This window comes from Macrobrachium nipponense, chromosome 29 (assembly GCF_015104395.2).
Source record: "Macrobrachium nipponense isolate FS-2020 chromosome 29, ASM1510439v2, whole genome shotgun sequence".
In the NCBI taxonomy this organism is placed as follows: domain Eukaryota; kingdom Metazoa; phylum Arthropoda; class Malacostraca; order Decapoda; family Palaemonidae; genus Macrobrachium; species Macrobrachium nipponense.
The window spans coordinates 74,885,526-74,902,351 of record NC_061092.1 but is presented as its reverse complement, the minus strand read 5'-3'; the positions used below and the strand labels follow the sequence as shown (position 1 = coordinate 74,902,351).

General features: G+C 42.8%; 1 protein-coding gene and 1 long non-coding RNA gene across 3 annotated transcripts in view; both read right to left on the bottom strand.

The window, feature by feature from the left end:
* Positions 1 to 16,826, bottom strand: part of LOC135206290 (zinc finger protein 501-like) — a 116,632-nt gene that overhangs the window by 69,715 nt on the left and 30,091 nt on the right. The window lies entirely within an intron of this gene.
* LOC135205984 (uncharacterized) lies at positions 612 to 2,890 on the bottom strand. The gene is made up of 2 exons (XR_010312662.1): positions 2,639 to 2,890; positions 612 to 1,056 (listed from the first exon to the last, which is right to left on the bottom strand). It is a non-coding gene; the product is annotated as an uncharacterized LOC135205984 (long non-coding RNA).

Here is a 16,826-nt window from a genome sequence, read left to right as displayed (position 1 = left end):
TAAGTGTTTATACTACGCTAATATGATAATACATATAATACAATCATAATGCTTTAGTCGGACAGAATCCGATCTTCATTCTGTTCGATTACATTCATATTAATTATCCACCGATCGGATTCTCGTTCATTTTCAATTACACCTGTACTGAATTATCAGAAGTCAGAATGCCTTGAGCCTACAGCATTAGCCAATATAAAAATAACTATCGATATGTTGTACTGCGAATACTTTAGGCTAGGCTACTGAATATGCATACGATATATCATCGTGAACACTAGGCTAACTGTAGTTAATTTTATTCGATTTCTCTCCATACTGAACTTACATGCATTGAACGGAGAATTAGTTGATATTAACAATTATCGTATCGTATAAGTAGAGGAAAGTAACCTTAACGACGAAGGAGCATATCTGAAAGACCAACCATGGCCTAAAAGCTTCTGATGCAAGGAACTCGAAGCAGGAAAAAGCCTAAAGATGCTCTAAGGACACTGTGCCTCTATAAACTACTACTTTTAATAGAAAACCGACCCGAAGAAGCCTGCACTTCTCTTTCTAAACTAAACCGCATGTAGCCTATTATCCTACTCGTCTATATCTGACCTAAGTTTTTATCATCCTGAGAACTTACACATCGAGGGAAGGGGAATCTGCTGCCAACACTGCCTGCTCCGCGCCAGGGGGGACGGCGGATCCTGCCCTGTGGGCTTGCGGATCCCCATAACCCCCAGCACCGGTTAGGGCTGGTTCTGGAACAGGCAGGGGAGCTGGAAAAGAACGATTAGTAATTTCAGTATCCCTATTGCTCGATCTATCCTCACTTAATCTTGACATAAAATCGGTAACAGAGATGTCATACTCGATGTCAGCCTACTCTCAAGTCTCTTAAAGAGCACTGTCTCTAAGTCTTTATCTTGATCTACGTTAGTCTCTTCCTGCCTACACTTACTTCTTAATACAAGACCTTTCCTACGTTTGAGATACCCTAACATCTGGTCCAAAGACCACTCCTGACATTCCAAACATCTGGTCTTTATATTATATTGAACAGGCCTACAATTTACGGGAGCACGACAGTTCGCCGCCGCCAGTTCGCCGCACGACAGTTCGCCGCGGACAGTTCGCCGCGTGCCAGTTCGCCGCAGAGCCAGTTCGCCGCGGCGACAGTTCGCCGCCAACCTTTTCGCCGCCAATATAAAAGCTGGCAAACATGCACAGGATATATTAAATGAGGAATAGGATAATAGGAAAGTATAGTCTAGAGATTGATAATTTATAACGTTACTATTCTTATCATTATTGGTATTATTATAATTTTCTCAATGAAAAAGCCAAATTTACCTCAATGAAGAAGCTTACGAAGCTTATACAAGTTGGGTTAGCATGGTCAAACAGTTTGCCAAAATGAATAAAGTACCCTAATTATATTCCTCGCAGTTTCTCGACCGTATCTCAGAGATCAAACGAGGCAAACTACTACAAGTTGGGTAGCGTGGTTAACAGTTTGCCAAATGAGTAAATCCTTGCAGTTTTTACACTCGACTGTATTCCATTTTGTGCTACAGTGCCGCACCATCCCAGCTCTAGCCTTTGTCCCATTCTGATGACGTACCTGAATGTTTTCTTTCGAGAGCTCAGCCAACACCTTCCAGATGGTTTTGCAGCCAGTGTTGGACTATTTTGAGGACATTATATAGGACGTCCGAATCGCCGTGGATTAAGACGTGCTCCTACATTTCCAATTGAATTGTGGAATGTACATGACGTGTCATAAATAGTGAAGACCGCACCAGCAAAGTTGTCGAGCATGGCATCGTTCTGTTCAAGTCACACTGGGTGAAATTGGCCTTCGGCTTCGATATGGAAAATTCATTAAAGGACTTACTCGGAGACACTGAAATTGAAGGACTCTTGGCTGGAAATAGCCAAGCCCCCCCCCCCCCCCCCCCCCCCCCCCCCCCCCGACGTCGCCCGCGATATGAACTTTTAAATGAGAGAATCGAAACTATCGTGAATGATTATCGTAATAGAGATAACATGGACTATCTACGAGGACTAGCACACAACTTCTGAAGAGACAGCTCTATCTAATGTATCATACGGTATGAATCATGTTTTTAGATATTATATAGTGTTCAAATGAAGTTTCATGATTAAATTTTTCAAAACAATCTTTCTTTATTTTTGCCTATTTTTGTTTTTCCTTTGATCTCTGAGTGAAAAAACTGCGAGGATGACTTACTCATTTAGCAAACTGTCTGACCACGCTAACCCAACTTGTGGAAGTTTGCCTCCTTTAATATCTGAATAAATGCGGTCGAGTAAAAAACTGTATAAGCTTTGTATTAGCTTCTTCATTTTGAGCCAAATTTGTTTTTTTCATTGACAAAATGATAATAATACTAATGTGTTAAATTATCAATCTCTAGCTATACTTTCCCTATTATCCTATTCCTAATTTAATATACCCTGTGCATGTTTGCCATCTTTACATTGGCGGCGAAATGGTTCGCGGCGAAAAGGCTGGCGGCGAACTGACTCTGCGGCAAACTGACTCTGCGGCGAACTGGCACGCGGCGAACTGTCCGCGGCAAAATGTTGCGCGGCGAACTGGCGGCGGCGAACTGTCGTAGACCCACAATTTACGCATAAGGAATGACTATCGTGTCATAGGGTACTCATCCTTTTCTTGCATTGTTGGCAAAGACGATACGTTGTTGAACTTCCGCTCGTCGTTTTCTGTGATGTCGTGGCCGAGAATGCAGTAGCCGTTGTCGTAGCTTGTGTTGTTTCTTCCTTTGCAGAATCAATGTCTGATGACAAGGTATTAAGAGCAATCCAACAGTAATCCAAAGGGATGCGTAATTCGTCACCAAAATCAATCAAATCAAAGTGCAAATGAAGGCCGGGCAAGACCAAAAAGGGATTCGCTGTGGATACATCTGTCACCACCGCGAACGATAGTGATTGACGAGAGGGCAGGTGTGACCAGCCTGTGAGGCAGGGCTATCACCTGGTGGGCTGGTAACTAGGTAACGAGGGTGTTGCCAGGAGATTGGCAACACTGATCGTTTATTTTATTTTAAACCAAGATTTGGTAAATTTTTAATAAATGATGGTTCGGGCTGGTAAGTGACCAGGGCTTGTTCAGGTGTTCAGGGGGTGTATTGCAATATAAAATTTAACTCACTAGTTAAGGATCAGTGTCGGCTCCCTATCCCAGCAACGTATCTGTAGACACGTATAACCAAGAGAGAAGGATCTCTCGTAGGTCAACTTGACCTCCTTCGTGTAATGGGAAGTCAACACAGAGTTGCATCAACAAGAATTCATAAAAGCTCGCACTTCATGCGCTTTTAATTCTCAGCTGTATGAAGGAATCATCAAGTTACTCACGAAGTGCTTTAGTGATCACACTTGTTTCAAAGAAGACCAGGGCTTTCTTTGAAATGGATCTGTTCTGGATAGAGCCTGGCTGGCGCCTCGCGCCTGGCTGGTGCCTCGCGCCTGCCTGTCCCTTGCGCCTAGCTGGCGCCTCGCGCCTGCCTGGCGCTTGACGCCTGGTTGGCACCTAGCGCCTGGCTGGCGCCTCACGCCTGGAAGTAGCTTTGCGCCTGGCTCCAGACTGGCTCTTTTTGGCGGCTGGAGCCTGGCTGGCTCCTCCCCACTTGCTTGAGCTTCGAGCTTGGTAGAGTCTCGAGGATGTCTGGTGATGTCCACATCGGACGCTCTTATCTGTCCGATTTGTTCGCCTCTAGCGCACCTGCGCTAGGTTGGAGACCCGCTCTTTCCTCTCATCAGACAATGACAGTGTTCCTTGGAACTGTCTGCCACTGGCGTTTTTTACGCCTGCTTTGGCATTTGGCGCCTAGTTGGCGCTACATTGTCCGAAAGTCCTGAACATCCACAATAGTTTATCAGGAGACTGGAGAAGGGGTGGAAGAAATTCTTCCACTTTGAGCTTTTGGCCTCTCCGGCAAGGGGAGGTGATTGTAGTCAGCTACATCCATTAGACGATAGGATATCTAACAGTACGAGAGATAAGAGTCTTCCTCCGAGGAGGATCCTTCCTGAGTACTTCCGTTGCTAACGAGATCTCTTCTTACATGTTGATGAGGTTCCTCGTTGCGGAATCTTCCCTATCCTTGTCCGAAGGAAGGGAAGGAGCTTGGAAGTCGAAGGAGACTCCGAGCTGATATTGGGAGGACTCCTGATTTTTCCCTGCCTGGACGACGGAACCTCTATCTGAAAGCGTTATTCAGGAATAGAGGGTTTTAGTTCTTTTACCAGCCATACTACGCTGGCAAGAACCCATAGCCGAGTATCCATAGAGTCTGATGCATGACTCCAATGCACAAAAAATTCACTTGTCTTCGACCAAGAGAAACAAAGAATTACCTCATAAAATCCCCCAAAGAAGTTTAACGAGGAGCAGTTCCATCTTGTCGGAACACAGAATCTGAGGTCCAAAAGAGGATGATTTATAATCCCCTTAATAGTAATGAACTAGGAGAAGGACTCAAGAGACTCTCCGAATTCATGCAATAAAAGGGTGCTAAGGTCTTGTAATCTGAAAGACCTGCACCCTCATTGACTTCCTAGTCTGATATATCTCTTTGTCCCATAATGGTTGGGGAGAAGAATGAATCACCTGAGGAGAGCGCCTCTTCACCAAGGTGAAGGGCTTTAAGCAGTAACAGCCCCATCCTGACAAGGTTATGTTCACATAAAAGTGCGACATTTTTGAGTACCTGGCAGGTGAAGGTTGAACCTGCAAAAAACGTCTCTCCAAATCAAAACCATCCTGACAGAGATGAAGACGATTATGCGACCACTAGAGTCCCTGTCATGAGAAGTTTTGTTCTTGCTAGAAACTTCCCACAATCTCAGTCCATCCTGACACGGGCAACGGCCCGCCTGTGCGCAACTTGTGTCCCTGTCAGGAAACAACTGATCTTGTACAATCTCAAAGAGGAGACTCTTGGTGAATTCTATCTCCAAACATGAAGAAGCTGTAGATCCTGGAGCCTGGCGCCTGGTTAGCGCCTGGCTGGCGCCTGGGTGTCGCCTGGCTGGCGCCTGGCGCCCTTCCGGCGCCTGGTTAGACCCTTGTCCGTGTTCATCCACTTGATATCCTACTCATGTCGTATTGGGGTATCGTATAAGATCCCGAAGATCTTAATTCTCTGCTATCTCTAATTCTCCTTGTAGAGACAGAGTATAGCCTTTTACTGCGTTATTGATAGCAGATATATACAAAGGTGATTCTTTCCCTCTGAAAAGGAAGGGAAAAAGGGGCCCCCCATGTGGTTCACAGAGGTATCGGAAGAGGACAGTTTCCCCATTCCATCTAGCACAATCTGCAGCAATTCTATGTCTTTACCATGACTCTTGTCTTTTACCTTGATAAAACTCCTCTCATTCATGTCTACTTCTGGTCAGTCTGCACGCAGACCGACTCAGAGTGGAGAGGTTTTTCAGGTCTATTTATAATAGATTCAGATAGAATATCCAGATACTCTTGGAAAAGCCTTACGAAACATGCTGTGAGAAGAACGTGACCTCTGTGAATCCAACCTCTCTAAGGCCAAAATGAGGCATTCATCCTCTCTTCCTTTGACGCCCATTTATCTCAATATCTGTTAAGAATTTAAAACTAGGGGAAAAAAGACTAAAGTTTATTCCCCTTTTTTAAATTAAAGATGGCGTATATTGCTACCTCTCTTGGTTTGAGGAAAAGGAAGCAGTCTATAGGAAGCCGGTTCATCTTCTACCTTGCGAAGAGATCTATGAAGAAGATTTTCCGCAGATTCTCACAACTCTTTCCAATAAATGTTAGACATACGTTAACAGTTATTATCTTCGATCGAGAAGGTTCTCACAGACATGCAAAATCTTGCATCGAACCTTTTAAGGATCGTTACGTTCCGTGTCTGTTTTCCAAATAGGTTCTCTTTTGTTAACGCGAACAGGGGCGAAAAAAGCGATTCTCGATGCTCTTTGCGATATGAGAGAGTCGTGGAATTGGCCTAAGTGATTAAAATAAATCACTTCATCGTTCCTTGTAAGCGACCCCTTTCCGATTAAATGGGTAACGAAATCAGGAACAAATCTTGCCGATACCGAGCCTGCTGTCCGAGAGGCTACTGGACTCTTAGGTTAATAACTCGCTAAAACGAGAAAATATCTTGGATGGTGAATGCGCCAGGCTGGCGCTTCTGGCGCTTCTGACGCTTTGCGCCAGGCTGGCGCTTCCTTCTAATTCTTTTTAGGTTATGTCCCAGAACATCTGTGCCTTTATGGTACCCAACATCCTTTCACATGTTAATTCCGTTCTTAGTAGGAAAAAACTTTTATATACGTAGTATAGTCCATTCAGGGAAACAACTTCTGCCACTAAGAGAATGTTTCCCATCCGACTCATCCATCTTCTCTTGAGCAATATCCGATTCTAAAAAGGTTGTGTGCGTTTCTCGAAAGGATGAGAGAATTATATTATATCGTGCTCTGCCGTATTAGAATCCTTTATAATACTGTCACATTGTGGTAAACAGCATTAATCTAGGAAACCTTTGTAAGGATACTAGGAATTCTGTAGTTAACCTCGGTATGTGCATAAGACTTGACCATACCGAAGTCTTAAAGTGAATTCTCTACTACATTCATCTTCTCACTAAGCATGTACTCTAATAAGCCATGCTTTCGTAAGCACGAGAGCATTATATAATATAGTGTTCCGCTGCGTTAGAATCCTTTAATAATGTTACCTACGGTAAACAGCATTGAAAGGTTGTAATATCTTTCTTATTGAAAGCTTCTTAGCAAAAGGCAGACTATTATTTTTTTTATGTTTGCTTAACTATCCCCTCAATCCGAGGCTAAGACCGCGATTGTAGGGGAGAGATACGGTTAGTTTTTATTTTCCATCCCGCGGTAGGAGAGAGAGATGTAACCGACCGCTCATGACCGAGAACTAGATGGTACTGCGTTGGTCTAAGCGATAGCAGTCTCCGTTAGCCGTCTGGCCTTACTCTTCCAGAGTTGCCAGCTACTCCATTCAATAAAGGAATCTTATAAAATTATTATCGAACTTCAGGAAGTTCTTATTAATGCATATTTAGCGAAACAAGACTTTGATAAATCTAGAAGCTAAGAGTAGTTGTTGTCTTAACAATCCCCTTTAAGTGTAGTCCTTCCTACGAAATTCCTGGAAGGATACTGGTAATTGAGTTGCTCAGCAAAGAAGTAACTACGGTACGTGCTTAAGATTTGACCGTATCTTATTCTCATACAGCAGATACTCTGCTACCTTCTTTCCCTGCCGAGGCAGATAAAGGAAAAATTTTTGCTATCTTCGTTTTCTTTAATAGAACGATAGAAAGAGTATATATATCTCCTTAAGGAAGGAAGTTAATCCAGGAACTCTTTAAATCTTCGTGATTTCCTCATAAATCGCGGAAGAGACAGAATTCCTGTTCATCTCTAGGGTTTACGAAAGGAAGTAGATATTTCCTATCCGCCATCATACCCAAACCGTCGATGAGATTCTTATTAAGAAAACTCCCAAGCTCTTGCCTCTTCATAACGAGGAAAGAGCATGAATGAAGGAGAGAGTCCGCATTGAGAGGAACTGCCAAACACAGGAGTCTTCTGAATAATGAAAAATGGCTTCTCTTAGTATCAGAATCCTTCTGACAAAAGCAACGGCCGCCTGTGCGACATCTTGCACCTTTGCCAGGGGGAAGTTGCTCAAGTTAAAAACTCAAAGAGGAGCCTCGTGACTGACCTCTCTCTCATAAGAAGATTTGGAATATTCTGGCGCCTGGATAGTTCCGCACGCTAGAAAGGAGACTCGCTCCTGGAATGTTCCGCTTGCGTGGAAGGTCCCGTGCGCCCTGATAGTTCCGAGCGCCTACTAGACTCCTTTTAGAAGGAGCCTCTTGCCCGGAACGTTCAATGGGACGGATCTTTCAAAAAAGGGGTTGCCACTCTACTATAAGGCTCCTTGCTCTCGCCGTCTGTTTTTCTGGCGCTTCGTTTCTTTGAAGGCTCCTTGCGCCAAGAAAAATTTTCTGGAACGCTGCTCGCGTTTGGTTGTAGGAACGCGGCTCGCGCTAGTCTGTTGGAACGCGGCTCGCTGCTGGCTGTTGGAACGTGGCTCGCGCTTGCTTCTGGAACGCGGCTTCCTGGCTGGCTCTCGCTCAGTGTTCTCTTAGTTTTCAGAGAACGCGCTAGATCGTCCGAACTCCAAACATGTACATTCTTCGTCTTTTCGGATGTAAGATGAAGAAACTGAAGAAGAGACGCACTTTTTTAAGGATGCCTTTCCAATGGCTATCCTTGGCAGTCTGGGACGCTCTACAGAACCTGCCGAGGGGACGCCTGACCGGTGGGGATTCTCTGAAACCTCCTTACGGCTTTCGACATTCCTTCTCCTCTGGGCTTGGGAGCTTGAAAGAGGTCTAGGCCTGAGAGCGAGACAGAGCCGATCAGACGCACCCTCCACTGCAATGGGGAACACTAGTAATAACTTCTTACCTTTTAATAGCCCGCATTTTGAGCCACAATCCTTGTCTTCAAATTGCAATTATGAATTTGAATAAGGGTTTCTGCGAAGTAAGAAGGTGATGAGGATGCAACACTAACTAGTACTGTTAATACTCTAACTGCTCGTTAGTACGAGTATGCTAAAACGTTAGTAACTTTAGTAAAAGTAATCCAAACTTTTTAAAAGAAACGTATCTAGTTACATGCTTTACTGACTCCCTAAAGTAGGAAGTCAGTTTATTTCCTCAATCAATTCTACACTTATTACACGTATTAATGAATAAATATTATATTTCCCTTTTTTGCAAACTATGTGAGTGTCTACCGACAATTTCGGTAGTTACACGTTATATATTCTTCGAAATTCTTTCGAAGCCAAATTCATTAAAAAGTTAATAAAAGCGTATGCCGAGCCAAAGACCCAGTACTTCCCTGCAAAAGACAGCCCAGAAGATCGATGGTGATTTAACACGAAAATCAAGTCAGGAGGTACCGCAAAATGATATTGTTATGATACAATAAAGTTTCATACATACTTACCTGGCAGATATATACATAGCTATCGACTCCGTCGTCCCCGACAGGAATTCAAATTTCGCGGCACTCCCTACAGGTAGGTCAGGTGATCTACCGCCCTGCTCTGGGTGCAGGACTAGAACCATTCCCATTTTCTAATCATTCTCTCTTCCACCTGTCTCCTCGCGGGGAGGCTGGGTGGGTCCTCAATCGTATATATCTGCCAGGTAAGTATGTATGAAACTTTATTGTATCATAACAATATCATTTTCATACATTCAGCTTACCTGTCAGATATATACATAGCTGATTGACACCCTTTGGTGGAGGGCAAGAGACAGCTAACTACTGACTAGACAAGTAAACAACATATGTTGTAGGTATTTATAGACCTTGGTTCATACCTTATCAGGTGGAAGACTTCGTGGCTACTGCCTAGGAGTCTGCTTCACCTCAAGAGCCTTAGCGAGATAGTGATCTGCGGCCAAGAGTTCTTGTGGGTCTGTCGATGGGTCTCATCCACTTACTCGGCAGAGCCTAACTGGCATTTGTCAATGGGTGCTAATCCGCTTTTTTATTAGCAACACGCCTTTCTTTAAGGAGCACACAACCGATCCCGATCACTTGATTCTAACACCCGTGTTAGTTCTAAGATTGCCAAGAGCCATCCCCGAACTCTTAGCAAACAACCAAAAACTCGATAAACACACATTCAAAAGTACAGAAAAAAAAAAAAAAAAAAAAAAAAAAAATTGCACCCCTCTAAAAGTCAGTTGCCACTCGATCTCCTAGTGAAGAGAAGTGAAGGCCGCCTTTGCGACATCTGACACTTCCATGCACAGGAAATCCAAGAACGCATCCGACAAGAGGGTTACGTACACTTATTTAAGGATCGGTGCTCGCTCCAGTACCCAGAACCGTCTGTGCTGACGCAAACGGACCTAGAGAATAACATTTCTCCATACGTAACGCGCACATCCTTTAAGTAATGAGATGCAAAACACTGAGTTGCATCTCCATAAGTTGCATCCAAAATATTCTTGAGAGACATATTTCTTTGGAACGCAATAGACGTCGCGATTGCCCTTACTTCATGAGCTCTTACTCTTAATAGATTAAGAGTCATCTGGGCAGTTCTTATGAGCCTCGGTAATGACACTTCTTACAAAGAAGGCTAAGGCATTCTTAGACATCGGTCTTTTGGGGTCCTTTACTGAGCACCATAGACCGTGTTGCGAACCCCCAACTGCTTCTTTCTGTCCAGATAGAATTTAAGTGCTCTAAACTGGCAGATCTCCGGGATCTCTCTGCCTCTCTGCCTACCATACTAGTAAGTCCTTTTACCTCGAAGCTCCTGGGCCAGGGATTCGAGGGATTCTCATTCTTAGCAAGAAGAGAGTCTGGAATGAACAAACGCAGAGTCTCCCTTGAAACCACTCGTGACTCAAGGGCGTGCAAACTCACTGACTCTTTTTGCCGTAGCGAGAGACAGTAGAACAGACACTTCCTTGTGATATCCTCGAAAGGAAGCCGTGTGCGGTGGTTCGAACCTCTCGGAGGACAGAATTTCAGGACCACATCCAGGTTCCAGCTTGGAACTCTGGGTTCTATTGACTTTGATGTTTCGAAGGAACGAATGAGATCGTGTAAATCCTTATCATTTGTCAAATCTAATCCTCTGTTTCTGGAATACTGCCGAAAGCATGCTCCTGTACCCCTTAACCCTTAAACGCCAACTGGACGTATTTTACGTCGACATTTTTTGTCTCTCGGGTGCCGACTGGACGTATTTTACGTCGACATACAAAAGTTTTTTTAAAAATTCGCGGGAAAATACTTTTGGGCCTACCAGCCGAAAACTCTTGAATCACGCACCTTGGGGGATGCTGGGAGTTCACGGATCAAGGTGTTGTTTTGTTTACAATCGTTAAGTAGGCGCGCAAGCGCGAATTTCTTTCTTGCCGCACTAAAAAGTATCTGTGACACATCTCGGAAATTATTTCGTCACTTTGACATAATTTTTTTACCATTTTAAATTAGCCGTTTACATGGAGTATTATATAGAAAATGTGTGCATTTTTATGTAAAACACAACAAAAAAATACTCATAATTGTAGCTTTTATCATTTTTGAGATATTTTCATATAAATAACGATAAGTTGCCAAAATTTCAACCTTCGTTTAACTTTGACTCTACCAAAAATGGTCGAAAAAAAACGCAATTGTAAGCTAAAACTCTTATATTTTAGTAATATTCAATCATTTACCTTCATTTTGCAACTAATTGGAAGTCTCTAGCACAATATTTTTCGATTTATGGTTGAATTTATGAAAAAACTTTTGTTTTTTCCTTACGTCCGCGCGGTAACTCTTTCCGAAAAAATCATACATGCGAATGTGGTAATGTTTGCACCATTTTAAATTAGCCGTTACATAAGTTTTATATATGAAAAATGTGCGCAATTTCATGCAACAATAACAAACTAAAAACAACCCATGGTTGTAGCTTTTATCAATTTTGAAATATGTTCATATAAAAAATGATAAGTGACAAATTTTTTTCAACTGTCGTCAACTTTGACTCTACCGAAATGGTCGAAAAAAAATGCAATTGTAAGCTAAAATGCTTATATTCTAGTAATATTCAAGCATTTACCTTCAGTTTTGCAACAAATTGGAAGTCTCTAGCACAATATTTCGATTTATGGTGAATTTATGAAAAAAATAACATTTACTTTACGTCCGCGCGGTAACTCTTCCGAAAAAATAATACGTGCGATTGTGGTAATGTTTGCACCTTTTATTTTAAATTAGCCGTTACATAAAGTAAGTTTATATATGAAAATGTGCGCAATTTCATGTAGAATACAACAAAAAATAATTGAAGGTTGTAGCTTTTCTCATTTTGAAATATTTGCATATAAATCACGATAAATAGAAAAAAAAAAACCACGTTCGGTCAAGTTTGACTCTAACCGAAATGGTCGAAAAACGCAATTGTAAGCTAAAACTCTTACAGTCTAGTAATATTCAGTCATTTATCTTCATCTTGAAACAAATTCGAAGTCTCTAGCACAATATTTAAATTTATGGTGAATTAAAAAAAAACTTTTCTTCCCTCCGCGCGCGGATTCTCCGCCACAAATCTCCGAAATGTGTACGTCCCATTCTTGGAATATTTGCTCCGTTTCATATTAGGCATTTCATAGATTTTTATATATGAAAATGTCGCGAATTTTCATGTGAATAAAACGAAAAAATATTTGAAAGTTTTAGCTTTTATTATTTCCGAAATAATTGCTATATAAAAAAAAATATATAAAAAAATTCGACATTCGGTCAACTTTAACTCGTCAGATATGGTCGAAAAACTGCATTTGTAAGCTAATAGTTCTTATAGTATAGTAATATTCAATCATTTTTGTTTTTCTTCATTCTGAAAGAAATTGGAAGTCTCTAGGACAATATTTAGTTTATGTGTTTTTTGAATTTTTGAAAAAAAATATTTGTTTAAAACGTCGCCCACGTTACGAATTCATGCATTATTTTGTGATAATATTTTTCTCTGTGTTGCTTTTATCGTTTTACAATGTGTTATATACCCAAAATGATCGCAATTTAGTGTAAATTACAACGAAATAAAATGTAACTTGTTACCTTTAACCGTTTTGCGCAGAGCGCGATTTGAATACAATTATATATGAAATTTCGTTTTTGCGCTATCATATATCGCATTATTTATATATGATAATGATATTTTTTTTCATTTCTGATGGTTGCATACTAAACTTCAGGCAATGACAAAAAAAGGAGCCAAAAATGAACTCTTAATCTTGAAAACTAAGCGCGCTGTGATTTTATGAAAAAAATGATATGTTATGTTTACAATAAAGTTTCATACATACTTACCTGGCAGATATATACATAGCTAACGACTCCGTCGTCCCTGACAGAAATTCAAAATTTCGCGCCACTCGCTACAGGTAGGTCAGGTGATCTACCGCCTGCCCTGGGCGGCAGGACTAGGAACCCATTCCCGTTTTCTATCATATTTTCTCTCTTCCACCTGTCTCCTGCGGGAGGCTGGGTGGGCCTTTAATTGTATATATCTGCCAGGTAGTATGTATGAAACTTATTGTAACATAACAATATCATTTTCATACAATCAACTTACCGTCAGATATAACATAGCTGATTGCACCCTTTGGTGGAGGGTAAGAGACAGCTACTTATGGAATAGACAGGTAAACAACATATGTTGTAGGTATAAATAAAACCTTGGTTCCTACCTGATAGGTGGTAGACTTCGTGGGTGTTTGCCCAGTAGTCTGCATCACCTCAAGAAACTTTAGCGAGATATATGATCTATGGCCAAGAGTTCTTGTGGGTCTGCCGAAGGGGTCTTATCCGCTTACTCGGCAGAGCCTGAAAGGACTTTGTCAATGGGTGCTGATCCACTTATATGACAATACACCTTATGAGGAGCACACAACCAATCCAGACCACCTGATCCTAACCACATGTTAGAAATAAAGATTGTTCCGATTATCCCCGAACTCTTCACAACAACCATAACTCAAAAAACACACTACGCACACATACATAATTTTCTATAAAAAAAAAAAAAAAAAAAAAAAAAACAAAAAAAAAAAAAAAAAAAAAAAAAAAAATTATACTCATCTAATTAGATATGACAAGAGTCTCTTACTGAACAACATAGACGGCCGCGCCCGTAGCTAAACCAAGTCCTTCTTGTTAGAAGAGACTCCAGACCATAGCTAAAAAGAAGGAAAGTATATACTTAAGGATTGGTGTCGGCTCCCGTACCCAGGATCGTATCCGCCGATACGAAAGGACCCAGAGAAAAAACACTTCTCATAGGTCACACGAACGTCTTTCAAGTAATGAGATGCAAATACTGAGTTGCATCTCCAAAATGTCGTATCTATGATGTTTTTAAGCGACATATTCTTATGAAACGAGAGAGATGTTGCTACTGCTCTCACTTCATGAGCTTTCACTTTCAACAGTCGAAACTCTTCGTCAGGACAGACCTTATGTGCGTCTGAAATGACGTTCCTCACAAAGAATGCCAGAGCATTCTTGGACATCAGTCTTGTGGGGTCTTTTACCGCGCACCAAAGACCTTGCCTAGAGCCTCCCATCTGATGCTTTCTCTGAAGGTAGAACTTCAGAGCTCTTACAGGGCATAGAGACCTCTCTGCTTCTCTGCCTACGAGACTCGATATGCCTTTGACTTCGAATGACTTAGGCCAGGGATTCGTGGGTGGGGATTCTCGTTTTTAGCTAAAAACAGGGTCTTAAACGAGCAAATAGCTGAGTCTCCCTTGAATTCTACTTTATCCTGCAGAGCATGTAATTCACTAATTCTCTTTGCCGTAGCTAAAGATAATAGAAATAGGCATTTTCTAGTGATGTCTCTAAACGATGCCAGATGAGGAGGTTCGAACCTTTCGGATGAAAGGAACTTGAGAACCACGTCTAGGATCCAGTTAGGAGGGACCGGTTCCTTAGACTTTGAAGTCTCAAAGGACCTTATGAGATCGTGGAGATCTTTGTTATCTGCCAGATCTAATCCTCTATTCCTGAAGACTGCCGAGAGCATACTTCTGTATCCCTTTATTGTGGATACAGCTAGATGAGATTGCTCTCTCAGAAATAGAAGGAAATCCGCAATTTCCGCTACAGAGGTAGTGGAGGAGGACAACTTCTTAGTTCTACACCACCTTCTAAAAACCTCCCACTTGGACTGATATACTTGCCTAATGGAGGTTCTGCAGGCTCTCGCGATCGCGCTTGCAACTTCGCGAGAAAACCCTCTCGCTCTGACGAGTCTTTCGATAGTCGAAAGGCAGTCAGAGCGAGAGCGGGGAGGTTTTGATGATACCTCTTGAAGTGTGGCTGTTTGAGAAGATCCATCCTTCTTGGTAGGGATCTGGGAAAGTCTACGATCCACTCCACCACCTCCGTGAACAACCAATCTTGAGCGGCCAAAAGGGGGCTATCAATGTCATCCTCCGTCTCCTTTGAAGCCACAAAACTTTTTCAGTACTAGTCCCAGGATTTTGAATGGAGGAAAAGCATAGACGTCTACGTGAGACCAGTCCAGCAGGAAAGCGTCTACCATAAGAGCTCTGGGGTCTTCCACGACCGAGCAAAAGACTGCCAGCCTTTTGGAGATGAATGTGGCGAAGAGATCCACATGAGGGGTCCCCCACAGAGACCAGAGATCTTGACACACCTCTTCGTGTAGGGTCCGCCACTCTGTATGAAGGACCTGGTTCCTCCTCTGATCTGTCCGCCCCCACATTCTTTACTCCCTGAACGAACCTTTAAGAAGGGAGATGTTCCTCTGAGACGTCCAAAGTAAAAGATCTTTTCGTCAGTTCGTAAAGGAACGAGGAGTGAGTCCCTCCTTGTTTTCGAATGTAGGCAAGTGCCGTGGTGTTGTCTACATTTACTTGCACTACTTTGTTCGAAACAAGAGGTTCTAGACTCTTCAAAGCCAGGTGTACGGCGAAGAGCTCTTTGCAGTTTATGTGCCAAGACACCTGCGCTGTTTCCCAGGTGCCTGACACCTCCTTCGACCTTAATGTTGCTCCGCCCCAACCTTTCTCGACGCGTCGGAGTACAACACTAGGTCTGGGTTCTGGATTTTTAGAGAGATCCCTTTGTTCTCTTTCAGAGGGGGCAACCACCATTCCAAGTGCGGTCTTATCTCCACTGGAATGGGAAAGGCGTCTGAAAGTTGTCCGGTTTTCCAACTCCAAGACCTCTTGAGGAAGAATTGAAGCGGACGTAAATGAAGTCTTCCTAGCGGGAAGAACTGTTCGAGCGAGGAAAGGGTTCCTAGAAGGCTCAACCATTCCCTCGCCGACGTTTGTTCCTTCCTTAAGAAGAGAGAGACTTTCTGCAAACCTTTTGCGATTCTCTCTTGCGAAGGAAACACTCCGAAAACCCCGAGATCCATCTGAATCCCCAGATAGACTAAGTTCTGTCTGGGGGTCAGCTGCGACTTCTCGAGGTTCACGAGTAATCCCAACGCTCGAACAGGTCTAAAGTTAACGTAAGGTCCTCCAAGCACTGTCTCTCTGATCTGGCCCTGATGAGCCAGTCGTCCAGATACAGAGAGATATTTACTCCTTTGAGGTGAAGAAACCTCGCCACATTCTTCATCAGGCTTGTGAAGACCTGAGGAGCTGTGGAAAGGCCGAAACACAAGGCTCTGACTGAAAGATCCTTCCCCCCGTCATGAAACGGAGGTACTTCTTCGATGAAGGGTTGGATCGGGTGGGACGTTGCAAAATAGGATCCTGGAGATCTTAGAGACACCATCCAATCTCCTTGTCGCAATGACGCAAGAACTGAGGCAGAAGTCTCCATCGAGAACTTCTCCTTCTGAACAAATTGTTCAGAGAGCTGACGTCTAGTACTGGTCTCCAGCCTCCCGAGGCCTTCGCAACCAGAAAAGGCGATTTGTAAAACCCGGGGAGTTTTGATCCAGTACTGTTCTACTCGCATCTCATTGTCCCACATCTGCTCCACCATCGATCGAAGGAGTATCCCTCAGCACAGATCCTTGTACTTGGCTGTTAGTTTCCCGCGGTGTTGACGTTAGGGGAGGAGTGTTCAGGAAAGGGATACGATATCCCTTCCTTATTACAGACATCGATGAAGCGTCTGCATTTATAAGTGCCCAGGCCTCCACAAATCCCAGGAGCCTGGCACCTACTGGTGCT